We start from the raw sequence: 16,430 nt of genomic DNA on the forward strand, positions 1-16,430 counted from the left end.
TGTACTTCTTCAGATCTTCAAATTTCATATGTTGGAAAAAGTTTATTGAGGTAGCTATAGCTCAAATATCATGTACCCGTGGGAAGGACTGCGGGTTGGCTTTTTTGATAAAATATAAAATTTGTTGCCTAATAGCTTTTAGGGAAATAGTTCCACCTTTTTCTCTAATAAACAGAGGCCCAGAAGATTTCAAAGTTGTCCTATTTAAGTAAGCTTTCAATGAAGCTACCGGGCAAAGGGATGGGTCCTGTGGAAGTGGAACGATTTTCCACGGGGCCCACCTATCTAATGGATCCTCATTTTTGGCAAGGGATTGTCGATCTGGAGAAAGTAACACTTCCCCTGAAGGGAGAAATTCTATATGACCTGGGTCTCTAGATAAGGCTGACAGTTCTGAAATCCTAGCCCCTGAGGCTAAGCTTATGAGGAATAGTGTTTTCCTCAATAGGGATTGATAATCACACGAGGTATTGTTAGTAACTGAGGCAAACTTAAGGACATCATTTAAGAACCATGACATTGACTTGGGCCTTTCAGTAGGTCTGAGCCTGGCGCAAGCTCTTGGGATAGAAGTAAAGTATGAGTCTGTTAGATCTATCTTGAATCCGAATTGGAAAATCTTTTTCAGGGGTGATTTGGTAGTAGTGATAGTACTAGCTGCCAAACCTTGTTCAAATAATGACCTGAAAAAGGAGATTGCAAGATTTGTGGTCATTGTTTGTACATTAGATTCGTTCAGGAACCCAGCCAATTTTTTAACTGCTGAATTGTATTGACGAAGGGTTGATTCACGTTTATCTGATTCTAAGAACATGATGTTCTGAGGATCGATATCAGCATCCCTCTGAGCTGCAAACTTCATGAAGTTCATAAAGTTAGGGCTTTCTGAATTCCTGAGGAAGCGAACACAGTCCTCGTTTGTACTAGCTGTGACAGCTTGGGGTTGGGGATCCGTTGAGGGCGGAGGCCCAACTCCAGGAGAAGAGGGAACCAATTGTTCTTGGGCCAATTGGGAGCTATCAGAGCCACCTGACCCTTGAATGTCCTGAGCTTGTTCAGAACCTTCTTGAGAAGATTCACCAGAGGAAAAAGGTAAATCTTGTTCCATTGATTCCAATCTATAGCCAACGTGTCCGTGGCGTAAGCCAGAAGGTCCAGGTTGGGGGCCACATAACAAGGGAGTTTGTGGTTCGATTCCGTGGCGAAGAGATCCACCTGGAGCCCCGGTACTAGCTGACATACCCAACTGAATGACTTCTTGTCCAGAGACCATTTGGACTCCAGTGGGACTGAGTGTGATAGCGCATCCACCACCACGTTCTTTACTCCGGCAAGGTGAGTGGCTGATAGATGCCCCTTGTTCTTGCCTGCTAGTGAAAAGATGGCTATCATGACATGGTTCACGTGGCTTGATTTGGAACCTCCCCTGTTGATGCAGTGTACTACCACTGCACTGTCGAGCACCAGCTTGATATGGGATTGCTTGGCTGGGCGAATCTTCTTCAGGGTGAGGAACACCACATGGCTTCCAGGACATTGATATGAAGCTGGCGGAATTGAAGGGACCAAGTACCTTGTACCTTCTTGTACTGTGAGTATCCTCCCCAACCTGTTAGTGATCCATCTGTGTGGATCACTAAGGCAGGCGGAGGAAATTGTAGTGGAATTGTCTTTGACAAATTCTTGACCTCCGCCCAGGGGCGGAGACGTTTCCATAAGATCGCCGGAATCGGAGCTAACCTGTCCCGGAACCTTTTGTTCGCTTTTGAACGCCAAACCCGATTTATATCTTTCAGTTTGGCTTTCAATAGGACGTCCGTCACTGAAGCAAATTGGAGAGAACCTAAGATCCTTTCTTGGTTTCTCGGGGACGTCTGTTTGCATTTCAGAAATTGTCTGGTTGCCTTGGCTATTTCTTTCCTTTTCAACGGCGGGATTGATAGAGTATGCGAATCCAAGTTCCAATGAATTCCCAGCCACTGGAAACAGGATGCCGGGGTTAGCCGGGACTTTGTCCTGTTTATCTTGAATCCTAGGTATTCGAGAAAACGGATGACTGTGGCTTTTGCCTTGCGACAATCTTGAGGCCCACACGAGCCAATCGTCCAGATAGGCTACTACCATGATACCCTGAGACCTTAGTTCCTGGACTACCGTATCTGCCAACTTTGTAAATATCTTGGGGGCTATGTTGAGCCCAAAGGGCATTACTTTGAAGGAGTAGGCTTGGTTGCCTAACATGAAGCCTAGGAACGGGCGGAAGTGCCTTGCTATCGGGACATGATAGTAGGCGTCTGTAAGATCTATAGAGGTGGTGACGGCCCCACAGGGAAGTAAGGTCCGCACCTGTGAAATGGTCAGCATCTTGAACTTGTCGCAAAGAATGAATAAGTTTAGACGGGACAAGTCTAAGATTACTCTTCTTTTGTCTGAGTCTTTCTTTGGCACGCTGAACAAGCGACCTTGAAATTTTAAATGTTTGACTCTTGACACTGCTCCTTTTTGAAGGAGATCGCGGGAATACTCTATCAACTCCGCTGTTGGTTCTTGATAGAAGGTGTTGGGTGGAGATGGACCTTCGATCCAACTCCAGCCCAGACCTTTGGGACGCAATACTTTGTGCCCAACTGCTGAACCTCCAACGATGGCAAAAGAGGTACAGCCTCCCCCCTACCTGGGAGTTCTCATTGGGTTGCTGATGGACGGCCTCCACGTCCTCCGCGTGCACCTCTGCTCCGGCCGGTAGCCCTTCCGCCGCCCCGTTGACGGAAGGCACCTCTAGCTCTGCTGCCCCTACCGAACCTATTGAATGCCTGAAATGCCTGGTTTTCAAAGGTTGGGTTAAAGGCTGGGGAGACAGCAAAGGAAGTTGACGCCTGCGGCTGTTGTGGCTGTGTCAACAGCACAAACTGCTGTTGAGGTTGGCTCTTAGAGGTAGAGGGTTGGGGAACCAGTACTGCCTGAACCAAAGCTTGTTGCTGGGGTGCCTGGAAGGGCTGGAACTTCCTAGGCTTTTTCTTTGCTTTGGGATTCGATGCGGAAGACTCCGATTTTCTTTTGGAGACTAATCCCCACCGAACCCGCAGGCTTTGGTTCAACCTAGCAGCCTCATGTTGCACCTCGTTGACCGCTGAGGCTGGAAAAAGATCCGCTCCCCATATAGAAGAGGCCAGGAGTTTGTTGGGTTTGTGCCTGATCGTGGATTCTGCTAGGACATGCTTTCTACAGTTCCTCCTGGCCACAACAAAATCATATAAGTCACATTGCATACTAAGCAATTGTGCCTTAGCAATGATCTTGAACAACGGTTCTTGTGAATACACAAGAGCTGTTTCTGTCATGACTAGAGCGTTGAGGGACCTTACAAGCTGTGTCCTAGCGTCGAATTTCGTCTGGATGAGCCCATCAGACAGCCTGGGTAGTCTCTCACTAAATAGAGAGATGGCACAGTCAGGTTTAAGTTTGCCAACTGAGAAGGTGGCTGGTAGGTCTACCCATAGGTCATCTGTTCCGGGAAGTAGCAGAGATGTTGATTCCGTCTCCCGGAGCTGTGGCATAGGCTCATCTCTCATTGCAGCTTGCAGAGTGAGTTCTGCCACTTTAGATGTGAACGGGATCGGGGTGTCTGCATCCACCATGAAAATTGTGAAGGAACTCCTGAAGGCCATGACCTTAGTGTTAACACACTGCCATTCATCAAGGTTACGGAACCAAGCCTGTTGAGCTTGGTCCCGAGAGAGGATGACCGTCTCTTTCGGGACCTTGTCCTCCCTGATCAAAGCAGATTCCGTAAGACGGACATAGCCTATGAAAGGGGCCTGCAACCCTGGTGGGTAGAACTCGAAGTCCTCAATCCTTCGCGTTCCGCAGCCCTCAATCGTAAGCATGCCGTTTACGAAAGGTGCATAGTTAGCTACCCTCCATGGGTTGCTTGGGTGAAAGGGAGGGAGAGTGGAGGAGTCCGGCATAACCTGGCCTTGGGCTATTTGGCCAGCTTGTTGAAGCCCCGACGCTACGCCTTGCTGGAGACCTGCGACTATGGTCTCCTGTGTAACCAGCCTTTCCAGGATTTCTTGAAACTTGGTATTGACCAAGTTTCCAATCATGTTCCCCATTTGTTGCATCATATTGGATGCGAATGCTTCCTGGTCGAAGGAGGGGGGCTCTGCCCTCTCCTTGAATACCTTCGGTATCGCACCTTTAGAGGTGGAAGCCACAGGCTCCGAGGAGGAAGAGCGGGTTCTCTCCTTGGAAGACTTGGTCCTCGAGCCCTTGGAGAGAGACCCATCTTTGGGTTTGTCTGCTCCGGGGTGGTGAGCCGGAGTTTTATAGACTTGGCTGGTGTTTGTTTTTCTAGGAAGGGGCTTTGGCAGCAATTTAGAGTCACGCTTGCCCTTGACTTTAGGGATCGCTGAGAGGGATTTCGATCTAGATGATGGAAATCCCCCGGAGAATCCCTGGAAGGAAGTAGAAGAGGAAGGGGAAGAAGGTCTAGACGTGCCCAAGGGGAGGCCTTGAGCACCTACAAAGCCTGCCTCACTAACATCCTTACCGTCGCCCATGCCGTCCACTGTCATGGGCTCGACGTCCAGATCGAGTGCCGCGACCTCCTGCGCCGAAGCCTCCTCTGAGTGTTGGGACACGCGTCTTGGATAGATGCTATGATGGGAGCCTGCCACTTCGGGGTCTACGTAGCCAGTGCTCTTCCCTCCGGGGAAGATCAAAGTGGCCATCTCTTGGGAGAGGATGTATGGCCTCGCCTTGCCTACATTCCGCCCAAAGCCTCCCACCCATACCTTGAGGGTGGAAAGAGCAGCATCCTGAACAGACTGGGCTGCCTGTAAGAGAAGGTTAGAGTTAAACTTAAACTTATCTCTTATTACTATAACTTAAATTAGAAGGTATATGTTTGACATATATATTACAATGTTCCACCCTGTATCTCTATGTACACGCCGGAGAGTCACTTACATCAGAGGAGACTCGTTCCACGAGATCGTAGCAGGTGAAACAGTTCTCGTGATGCCACACTACTGAACCTTCTAGTTGGACTGCGCAGGTGGCGTGGGTCCGGCAGACGTCGTGCCCACAGGGATCCTGGAGGACGGCGTTGCAGCCGGTCTCCATACAATGGGTGGCCTGTAAATGGAATGATACATGAGATGAAGAGAAAGAGGAATGTCCTGGAGGACTAGGTATGACCAACCGGTAAGGGTGGACAAGACCTGGAAACTCTGAGCAGCTGGCCTAGTGTTGTGACGAATAAACACAGGACAGGCAGCCAGGGTAGGCTAGGACTAAAAGAAGGACTAGCATAGTCTCACAAAGCCTGACAAGGTAACCTAACCAAAAGGAACATGCATGCATGAAAACTGGATCGGTAGGGTTCCGAAAGGCTACAAAATGGGAACACTTGCTCGGTAGAATCCCCCATGTAAGGACATAATCGTCAATAATGCATCACCAAAATTAATAAAAACATAATGACATAACAATACTGCTATAATAATTCGAGCTCACTAGGTACGGGAGACCACATGAGACACGAAAGGAGGAGACACAAAGGAGCATGCTGCAATGGCGGCTCGGGGCCGAAGCCGCGTGGGACGTCGACTCATAAAAACCTAAATAATTCGGTTAAAAATCCCAAAGACAGCCCCTAAATAGTGCCAACTATAATAGCAGTATTAACTTGGATGCAGAAGCAGATTGACGATCCATGGTGAAATAAAATTCCAAAAAGCGAGAAACACAACACAGCAAAAGAAAACGCGTGTGCAGCGTAGTAGTGCTATCAAAGGAATGACGTCACAGGCGCTAGCTACACGGTAGCAGGTAGTGAGCCATAGGTCGGCTCCTCTCTTTTTGAGGTTTTTTGATGTAGGAGAGGCTAATTGGAAAAGGACCCGTGGTAGTGGTTTCACTCACCCCAGAAACCATACCGACACCTTTTAATAAAGGTGAGCGAGCAAGAATCTTCTGGAATTTCCAATTTAGCGGTTCTCTGGCATTATAACAATATTTTACCTTAGAAATAGTGCTAAAGGAACCTATTTCACGGAGCAACACGGCCAAGCCCAGAAAAGTAATTTTCAAGTACAGCTTGGTTTTTATTGTTTTTTATTTTTCAGTCATTCTCAGTATCAGTATCAGGAATATATAAAAAAAATAAACTTTCCTTTAAGCTTGCGAAGCTATTTATATTATAGCGAAACTTAAAAAACAAACAGGTAAAAATCACATTTTGGTTTGTGTTACCATGGCGTTCAATGGGGAATGACGCTACCTCTTTCTCTAGATACCTGGGTGTGAACAATCTGCAGTTTTCTGGCCTGGGTAAATAGCTCATCTCATTTGATGAGCATCAGGCCAAACGGCTGCGCATGAGCATTGCAACATTACTGTGGCGGAGGCAACTTTTTTGGCTTGGTTCACTGTCCTTCAGGAGACAGATAACATGTACTAATCAAGAACATTGAGCTGGGTTTTACTGAATTGAAAATTGTTTATGCCAAAATTAGTGATCTACTGGATTTACTTCTTTTAATTTAATTGCTATGGAAGTCAGAGTAATATATATTTATAATTTTGCCATTCTTCCACGGGGAAAATAATAGTATATAATGAAGGCTGAAAGTGGCATCATCATTCTTTAATTAATGTCTTGTAGATTTCATTGAAATCTACATGAATGAGACTTTGCTTTGGCAAGTAAAATCCAAAGGTTATCAAACAGATTATGCCTATGCACAGAGCAGAAATTCAGAAGGAAGAAGTTGCAGAACCTGACGAAGAGGAAGGCTGACACAAGGGCTGAGACTCAGCCTGAGAGAAAGCGGAGAAAGATGCATGAAGGTCTCCAAGGAACTGATACAAGGAGACGGGGGCCGAAACGAAGATGGGGAAGGCACTCACTGCTGGTTTAAACAAAACCCTTCTGCAGTGATTTGGCACTACAATAATACCCCAGTAGTGAGACGACATTGCCGTCAAAAGCGCTATAGGAGAGAGAGAGAGAGAGAGAGAGAGAGAGAGATAGAGAGGAGAGGAGAGAGAGGAGAGAGAGAGAGAGAGAGAGAGAGAGAGAGGACTATTTACTTACTAGAACTGAAGAGAAAGGTTTTCCAAATCCTCAGAAATCACAAAAGAAGAGCCCTTCAAGAGTCAAAACACACATGGAGAAGGACGAACGAACAAACAAGGAAGGAGGAAAACTCGAAATCCAGAAGAGAAGAATTGAAGCTTCCGACACATTCCCAAAACAACCTTCAGCTTCAAGCGTCTTTGACTCAGCCTATCGATGAGAGTCACCAAACAAAAGAAGGAACAAAAACAGAACAGATACAAGATATTCTAAATTCTGAATATGTATATATAAATTCAAGAGTTGGAGCAATATAAGACTTGACTGTTCTTGGTTTGGTGAGCAGCGCCAATGAGCAGAGGAGAGGGAAGGCGCTCTTGCTGGTTAAACAAAACCCCTCTGCAATGATTTGGCCCTGTGATGACCGCAGTAGTGAGGCATCATTGCCGTCAAAAGCGCAAGAACAATTTCAGAAGCAGATGGAGAATACAGGCTACTTGTGCAGGAGAAAGACAGAATACTTTTGGAAGCGTTAAAAAACATTATGAAACAAAGGAAGAGAGTAGTAAACTATGGATTTTCATTCATTGTAACACATCATAAAGTCAACCTTTAAATTAAAACAAATCAGTATTAACCCCTTTTAATGAAATAGAAGAAAGTATTAGGCCTATACGTGTCAACTTTGAAATGAAATCAAACGATTAAGAACTTAATTATCTTTCCATGGAACTTCATTCATTCATAAAATATTCAATAAACATTATGAAAGTCCGCGGGGTCAAATTTAAACACGTAACAAATTCACCTGGGAGTATTTAATTCGATTTTCCGGGCCTACCCTGTGTCGCTCCGTGAAATGGTTCCTTTAGCACTCATTTCTAGGTATAAATATTGCTAAATATACCAGAGAAAAAAGCTATATGGTAATGCCAGAATATTCTGGCTCGCTCACCTTTATTTAAGGTGTCGGTATGGTATCTGGGGCGAGTGTAACCACTACCAGAGGTCCCTTGCCATTTAGTCTCTTCCTTTCTCAATATCCCTCATCTACAGAGGAGCCGCTCTAGGCCCCCTCTACCCACTACTGCTACGGCTAGCGCTTTGTTTAACATTCCTTTTGTTAGCACTCTCCACGTTGCACGTGTTTTTTGCTTATCTGTGTTTCCGTTCGGAATTATCCATCTTTATCACCATGGAATGTCAAGTTGCTGCTGCATCTAAGTTGAGTACTGCAATTAATGTTTGATCTTATTCTAAGGTAGCAATAGGCGATATAAACATGTTTAATGTGATTATATATGAGGGAGCGGCAGCCCGCGCATTGCCGTCCCCACGCCGCCATTTCGTGATTCGCTACCTGCGTATATTTACGCTCCTATAGATTCCCAATTAGTCCCCTATACTAATTGGAGTCGATTTTCAAACATTTAGCAGTTCTCCATATGTTTGTTAGATGCTTTCATTATTGACTGACATCTGAGATTTTGTCCGATCGCGGGGGATAGCCTACCAACCGAACCGCATGCTCTTGGGACGTAGCCTAGTTCAGTTAGCCTTATTTACATCTTGAGGTGGGCATCCCAACCTATATTCTAGCCAGGGTGTATTTTAGGCTATATTATATATATTTTAGTTCTACTATAAGACACCCTTGTCTGTTTACAGAAGAGCCTTGGCTCTTCCGTAGCCTATACATTACGGTCCTCGAGCCACACTGGTCTTCCAGCCTTTCGGTTGAATAAATTTGATTTGGCAATCTAGACCAGGTCGCTCAGAGCCTGCCAGGTCAACCTGTTCAGATCGTTTCGGTTTGTGAAGGTTAGGCCAGCAGTTCGAGAGGACCCGTTGCTTTCTCTCTCGCTCGATAATTATTTTCTTTTCATATCTCCCCCGCATTAGGACAGTATGTATATATATGTGTATGTTTAGATCCGTATATACGGATATTTATTAGTAGCATGTGTTAGTAGGCCTAGGCCTTCTATTCGAATCAGTTGGATCCTTCCTACCGCGTGGTGGTGCACCTGGCTGCGAGGGTTTCCAGCTGATCGCGTGCGAGCCACCCCGTTAGCCGACCTCCCTCCCCCTCGCACCCACCTCGGGGGGGTATAGGACTCGCTCACGCTACGCCACGTAGCCGATCCGAGTTCCTCGCCTAATAAGGGGGGGGGGGGGGGGGGCAGGGAGTGCGATCGGGGGGTAGGCTCTCCACACCATGCTCTGTATGAGTGGTGTGGAGGGTGCCCTGCTAGGGCGAGCCTTGGCTGGCCACCTGGCTCGACCGGGTGGTGCGCTCTCCGGCCCACGTTGTCATATCCCTTTCCACGGTCTTCTTTCACCAATCCTATCCCCCGCTCCGGCGGATCTGGGATCCCGGTTTCAAGGTATTGGCTATGCAAATAGCTCTGATGCCTTACTGACCAGATATGGGCTCAGGTTTTACCAATCCCCTGTTCTGTTCCCATGAAGCCGGACCCAGTATCGGGATAGCTAAGTGTATTTAGACACGGAATAGGTAATGATCCACTGCTGTTGGATCAGTTAGTTATGCATGCGCACGCATATATATGTACACATGTGGTTATGTACGTTAGATACATATACCGTTAGTTTTATCCAATAAGATATCTTATCTTATTATACTTCGGTTTGTTTACTATGGCGGACTTATTACTCCGCCGGGTATTTCAAACCGAGGTACCTTGTTATCAATAGCCCATCGGCCTTGTTCATTTGTCTTGATTTGTCTCTCCTAGAGGAATGGAGAATGGGCTTGAGGCGCAATCCTATTTCACTAGATTTTACGTCAGGACAGGTTTTCACTTAACCTGTCCTGGTCCACCAGCCCTATACTTAAGACATGACAAGAATAAGAGCTGCACCCCAGAGCTGGTGAGAACAAGGATGCATGATACCCTAGTGGTAAAAATATTCTGTCACCGGAGTCACCTCCGATGACTGTAGAATAATGCATGCCCCACCGGACACACCTCCAGTGGGTTTAAATAGTGATACTTATGTATCATTTGACTTACAGATCTTGCAGTGTTTGGAGACGGGTTGTACCGCCGTCCTCCAGGAGCCCTGTGGGCACGTGGTATGCAGGACCCATGCTGGTTGTGCCGTCAAGGATCTGTTGGTTTGGCACCACGAGGGATGTGAGGTCTGCTACGGCCTCTTGAATGAACTCACCTCCGAGCCGGTATGTACCATTCTTGATAATGATACAATGAGTGTCAGATGGACTATATCGTGTAGATTCATACTGGACTAAGGATAGTATTTAGTTTAAGAGTTGACATAACTTCCTCTTACAGAGTATCCAAGCCGTCAAGGACGCGGCGCTGGCTACCCTGAAGACCTGGGTCGGCGGATTTGGCCGCAATGCCAAGAAGGCTCAGCCCTACATGCTTTCTGAGGAGATGGCTGGCATCATCTACCCTGGAGCCAAGAAGTCATCGGCAGTAGAGGCAGCGGTAGCGGCCCCCATCATCGCCAGGATCCGGGCAGAGACCACGGCTGCGCCGGAGGAGGGTTTCGGCGAGGAGGTGGTCGGAGATGTGGCCGCCTTAGACCTTGACCGCGAGCCCATGGTTGTGGACAACCAGGGCGAAGGTAGGAATGTTGGTGAGGCAAGTAGTGTAGGGGCTCAAGGCTTGCTCTTGAGCCCATCTCAGTCTTCCTCTCTTTCTTCTACCACTTCTTTCCAGGGATTCGCCGGGAAGCTTCAGTCGGTTAGACCGAAGTCTTCCTCGGTGGTCCCTAAAGTCAAAAAACCCGATTGACTTTAAGGCGATGAAGAAGTCCTTGCCTAAGCCAAGTTCCGGAACCAGCTGCGTCACTAAGCCATCGGCTCCTAACCCCGAGGCGGACATGGCAAGAGCAACTCCCCCTCAACAGAGGTCGAGAGCAAAGGTTCCAAAAGCTAGGACCCCGGTACCTAGCTTTGACCCAGAGGCATTCTCTGCAAGTATGATGCAGCAGATGGGGAACATGGTAGGAACCTTGGTCCAGACCAAGTTCCAGGAAATGTTCTCCCAGCTGTCATCCACACTGGAAGCCTCAGGCCAGTCCATCCAATCCTTATCGGAGAGGATGGTTGCTCAGGAGAACCTAGTGGCGGGTCTCCAAGACTCTATGGCAACTGGACAGCCTCAGTCTGGACAGGTAGTTCATCCCCTACCAAAGCCGGACTCCTCAAAGCTGCCACCCTTCAAGAGTAACAACCCTTGGAGGTCAGCAGCATACGCACCGTTCTCGGATGGTATGCTTACCATCGAGGGGTGCGGAACTCAAAGACTGGAAGACTTCGAGTTCTATCTTCCGGGATTCCAGTTTCCCTTCATCGGCTACGCCCGTCTGACAGAAGACGCGATGGTCAGGGAGGATAAAATCCCTAAAGAAACTGTCATCTTCCCCAGGGAGCAAGCTCAACAAGCTTGGCTCCGGAACTTGACAGAGTGGCAGTGCGTCAACACCAGGTTGATGGCTCATAAGAGCCCTTTTACCATCTTTGCGGTAAACGAAGAAACGCCTACCCCATGTCTATCCAAAGTGGCTGAGCTAACCATGCAGGCAGCCATGGAAGACAAACCAATGCCACAGCTCCGGGAACCAGATTTGCCTTCCATTCTGCTCCCCGGAAGCACAGACTGTTGGGTAGACGCACCTGCCACTTTTTCTGCGGGTAAGCTGGCGCCGGACTGTGGTAACACACTGTTCAGCGAGCGGCTCCCTAGGCTTCCGGACACCCTGATCAAGGCCGAGTATGACGCCAGATTGAGGCTGAGTAGGTCCCTCAACTCTGCCACCATGTCGGAAATGACATCGCTCATCTACGAAGATGAGGCGTTGTTCAAAGTGTTTACAAAGTCATTGCTTCACACGGTACAGTGTGACTTGTATGACTTTGTGGTAGCAAGGAGGAACTGTAGGAAGTACGTTCTGGCTGAAGCGTCCATCTGCCATGAGCCAAATAAACTAATTGGATCCTCCAACTGGGGAGCAAACCTCTTCCCCGACTCCGCCGTTAACGAAGTCTTGGCGGAGGCAGTGAGGGTGAGCCAGAGTCTGAAGATTCGCTGGGGACTCATTCCTAAAAGGAAATCGGAGTCCGCCGGAACGAATCCCAAAGGCAAGAAGAAGTTGAGGAAGTTTCAACCCTTCCAATCTTCTCAACCACAGACGATGGTTCAGGCGGTTCCGGTGGCTCAAATGAGTCAACCGTCAACATCAAAAGCACAACCGCAACAGCAGTTTGTGCTTCTGACTCAGCCGTCTCAACAACCCCAGGCTTCGACCTCCTTCTCCGTCTCTGCGGCTTACAACTACCTTTGAAACCCAAGCATTTCAAGGGTATAACAGGTTTGCCAGAGGCAGCCGTGCCAGATGAGCCTTCCGACACAGAGGTGGCGGAAGAGCCTCCAACCAAGGCAAAGGCTTCCGGGGAGCCCGTGGTGGCCGTCCATCCGCCAACCAGTGAGACTCCTCAGGTAGGAGGGAGGCCGTACCTCTTCCGACATCAGTGGGGGTTCAGCACCTGGGCCCAGAGTATTGTGACCAAAGGTCTGGGATGGAGTTGGATACAAGATCCTCCTCCATCAAACACCTTCTACTAAAGACCAACAGCGGAACTGATAAGAGTATACCCGAGAATTACTTCAAAAAAGGGTAGTGTCACAAGTCAAAAACTTAAAAGTTTCAAGGGCGCTTGTTCAGCGTTCCAAAGAAAGACTCGAACAAACTAAGAATAATCCTAGACTTGTCCCATCTAAACTCATTCATTCATTGCGACAAGTTCCGAATGCTGACCGTCTCGCAGGTGCGGACCTTACTTCCCCATGGGGCCGTCACCACCTCTATAGATCTTACAGACGCCTACTATCATATCCCGATAGCAAGACACTTCCGCCCCTTCCTAGGCTTCAGACTAGGAAAGAAGGCTTATTCCTTCAAAGTAATGCCATTCGGGCTCAACATAGCGCCCAGAATATTTACGAAAATAGCGGAAACAGTAGTCCAGGAGTTAAGGACTCAGGGGGTAATGTTAGTAGCCTATCTGGACGACTGGCTCATCTGGGCCACAGACGTCGAAGAATGCAGCAAGGCGACGGTCAAAGTAATAAAGTTCCTGGAACACCTAGGTTTCCAGATAAACAGGAACAAGTCCCGTCTAACTCCGGCACCAGGTTTTCAGTGGCTAAGAATCCAATGGGACCTAAACTCGTACACTCTATCAATTCCGCCAGTAAAACAGAGAGAAATAGCCAAGGCTACAAGACAATTTCTCAAAGACAAGCAGACGTCCCAGAGAAACCAGGAAAGAATCCTAGGTTCACTCCAGTCTGCATCAGTTACGGACGTACTACTGAAAGCCAAGCTAAAAGATATAAATCGAGTTTGGCGATCGAGAGCGAACAGAAGATCCCGGGACAAAGTATCATGTATCCCGGAGATCTTACACAAGAGACTCCGCCCCTGGACAGAAGTCAAGAGTCTGTTGAAATCAGTACCTCTACAGTTTCCTCCGCCGGCCCTAGTAGCTCATACGGATGCCTCCTTGAGCGGCTGGGGCAGATACTCACAATACAAGAAAGTACAGGGAACCTGGTCAGTGTCATTCCGCCAGCTACATATCAATGTACTGGAAGCCATGGCAGTGTTTCTAACACTGAAGAAACTCTTACCAGCCAAGAAAATCCATATCAAGCTAGTATTGGACAGCGCAGTGGTAGTCCACTGCATAAACAGGGGAGGTTCCAAGTCGAGCCATGTACACCACGTAATGATAGCCATATTTGCCCTAGTGGCCAGGAACCGATGGCACCTATCGGCCACTCACCTAGCGGGAGTAAGTAATGTAGTGGCAGACGCTCTGTCAAGGACTACTCCGCTGGAGTCGGAGTGGACCCTGGACGGAGGGTCATTCAAATGGATCTGCCAACAGGTGCCCGGGCTTCAAGTGGACCTTTTTGCCACGGAATCGAACCACAAACTACCATGCTATGTGGCAGCCAACCTGGACCCTCTGGCTTATGCTACAGACGCTATGGCAATAGACTGGAATATCTGGAAAAGGATTTATTTCTTCCCTCCGGTGAACCTACTAATGAAGGTCCTGAACAAACTCAGGACTTTCAAAGGTCAGATCGCACTAGTAGCTCCCAACTGGCCCAAGAGCAATTGGTTCCCTCTACTAGTGGAATTGGGACTCCGGCCCCGACGGATTCCCAATCCCAAACTGACGAAGTTGGTACAAACGCGGACTGTGTCTGCTTCCTCAGGAATTCAGAAAGCCCTAACTTTATGGACTTCATGAAGTTTGCGGCACAGAAAGATACCAACATTGATCCTCAAAACATCCGGTTTCTAGAATCAGATAAACGAGAATCAACACTGCGTCAATATGATTCAGCAGTGAAGAAGCTAGCCACCTTTTTGAAAGACACAAGACTATGAATCTGGCGATAACCTTCTTCAGAACCTTGTTCAAGAAAGGATTAGCAGCTAGTACTATTAATACAACCAAATCAGCACTAAAGAAGATATTCCAATTTGGATTTAATATTGATCTTACAGATTCGTATTTTTCCTCTATTCCTAGGGCTTGTGCTAGACTTAGACCAATAGATAGACCTCGAACGGTCTCCTGGTTCTTAAATGATGTCCTTAAGCTAGCTTCGGACACTGTTAATGAGTCATGTACTTATATAACGCTCCTAAGGAAAACATTATTCCTAATAAGTCTGGCCTCAGGAGCTAGAATATCTGAGCTGTCGGCCCTCTCTAGGGAACCAGACCATATTGAGTTCCTCCCATCAGGAGAATTATTACTTTTACCCCTCGCTAGCATTCTTGACCTTAGCTTGGTTGTTACTAGGTTGCACACTTTAACCTGATTTTCACCTGCATTGTATTATGATCTTTATTGCTTGTACATATGGTTATCTGGTGCAAAATTTTGTAAATAAATTCCTGTTTAGTGGTGTAGGATTCATTTAATGTTATATGCCGGGTTATACAACCCTATTAGTAGATAAGAACTGTAGTTTAAGGATATCATTAAAAACTTCATAGTATTAAGGAAATTTATTAAGTATTTGTAGAATGAATAACTATTATTAAATAATATTTAATAATTATACAGGTTTCAATTTCCTTACAGTGATTTATCTACACTAACTTTCCAAGCTGGTGGGGACAATTCTCTGTTACTATTTCACAGAGCGACACAGGGTAGGCCCAGAAAAGGGATTTTGACAAAGGAAAAATCTATTTCTGGGCAGTGACCTGTTTCGCCCAGTGAAACCCACCCTCTAATTTCCACACCCTAATCTGGCTCAAGCTTGGGTGCTATCTACAGGAATGGTAAACAAAGCGCTAGCTGTAGCAGTAGTGAGTAGCGGGGGCCTAGAACGGCTCCTCTGTAGACGAGGGATATTGAGAAAGGAAGAGACTAAATGGCAAGGGACCTCTGGTAGTGGTTACACTCACCCCAGATACCATACCGACACCTTAAATAAAGGTGAGCGAGCCAGAATATTCTGGCATTACCATATAGCTTTTTTCTCTGGTATATTTAGCAATATTTATACCTAGAAATAAGTGCTAAAGGAACCATTTCACTGGGCGACACAGGTCACTGCCCAGAAATAGATTTTTCCTTTATCAAAATCCCTTTTTTCTACCACTCTTCACTGGACGTCTTACTTGACGTTTATGAATTTTGAATTTTACGATACCAGCAAGCCAATTACAGCCAGAGCATCGTGTGTTGACGTCGTGGCTGCTACGGAGGACTGAGGAAAAGGACTGTATCGTCAGTGGCGAAGATTTGCCTGCTCAGTCCAACTATGCAATTATAACTGCGCAGGCTTAACTGAACGTTAAGAGGCCCATACACTTAACGATTGTATGAACTACTCTCTGAACGATTGTCGTTATCGACACACACTATTTAGACAGTATGAACGATCTCCACACCGATTTCAGTCTGAACAATGATTTTGTCTCGGGGAGACATGGTATCATCTCTATAGAAGACAAAGGGAAGTAATCCCAGACTGGTCCTCGATATCTGAAGTCCTTCCAAACAATAACCTCTCCTCCTTCCATACATTAAACAAATCTTCCATAAAGGTAAAAGTGGTGTTAAACAATATATAATATATTTTTGGGTGTCTGGAATTACTGTTTCAGATTTTGTACGTTTCAGACTTCATCAAATGTTCTGGAATGGATTATGTGCGAAAACAGAGGTTCCACTAAATTGCTTATAGCTGTACAGCAAATTATGTTAGGGTCAAATATGGTAGACAACTTAACTACAATAATTGGAAATTTT

General features: G+C 46.8%; 1 protein-coding gene across 2 annotated transcripts in view; it reads right to left on the reverse strand.

The window, feature by feature from the left end:
- LOC135223624 (D-glucuronyl C5-epimerase B-like) overlaps window positions 1–16,430 on the reverse strand; it is an 888,924-nt gene that overhangs the window by 81,818 nt on the left and 790,676 nt on the right. The window lies entirely within an intron of this gene.

The sequence above is a fragment of the Macrobrachium nipponense genome, chromosome 10 (genome assembly GCF_015104395.2).
Source record: "Macrobrachium nipponense isolate FS-2020 chromosome 10, ASM1510439v2, whole genome shotgun sequence".
Classification (NCBI taxonomy): domain Eukaryota; kingdom Metazoa; phylum Arthropoda; class Malacostraca; order Decapoda; family Palaemonidae; genus Macrobrachium; species Macrobrachium nipponense.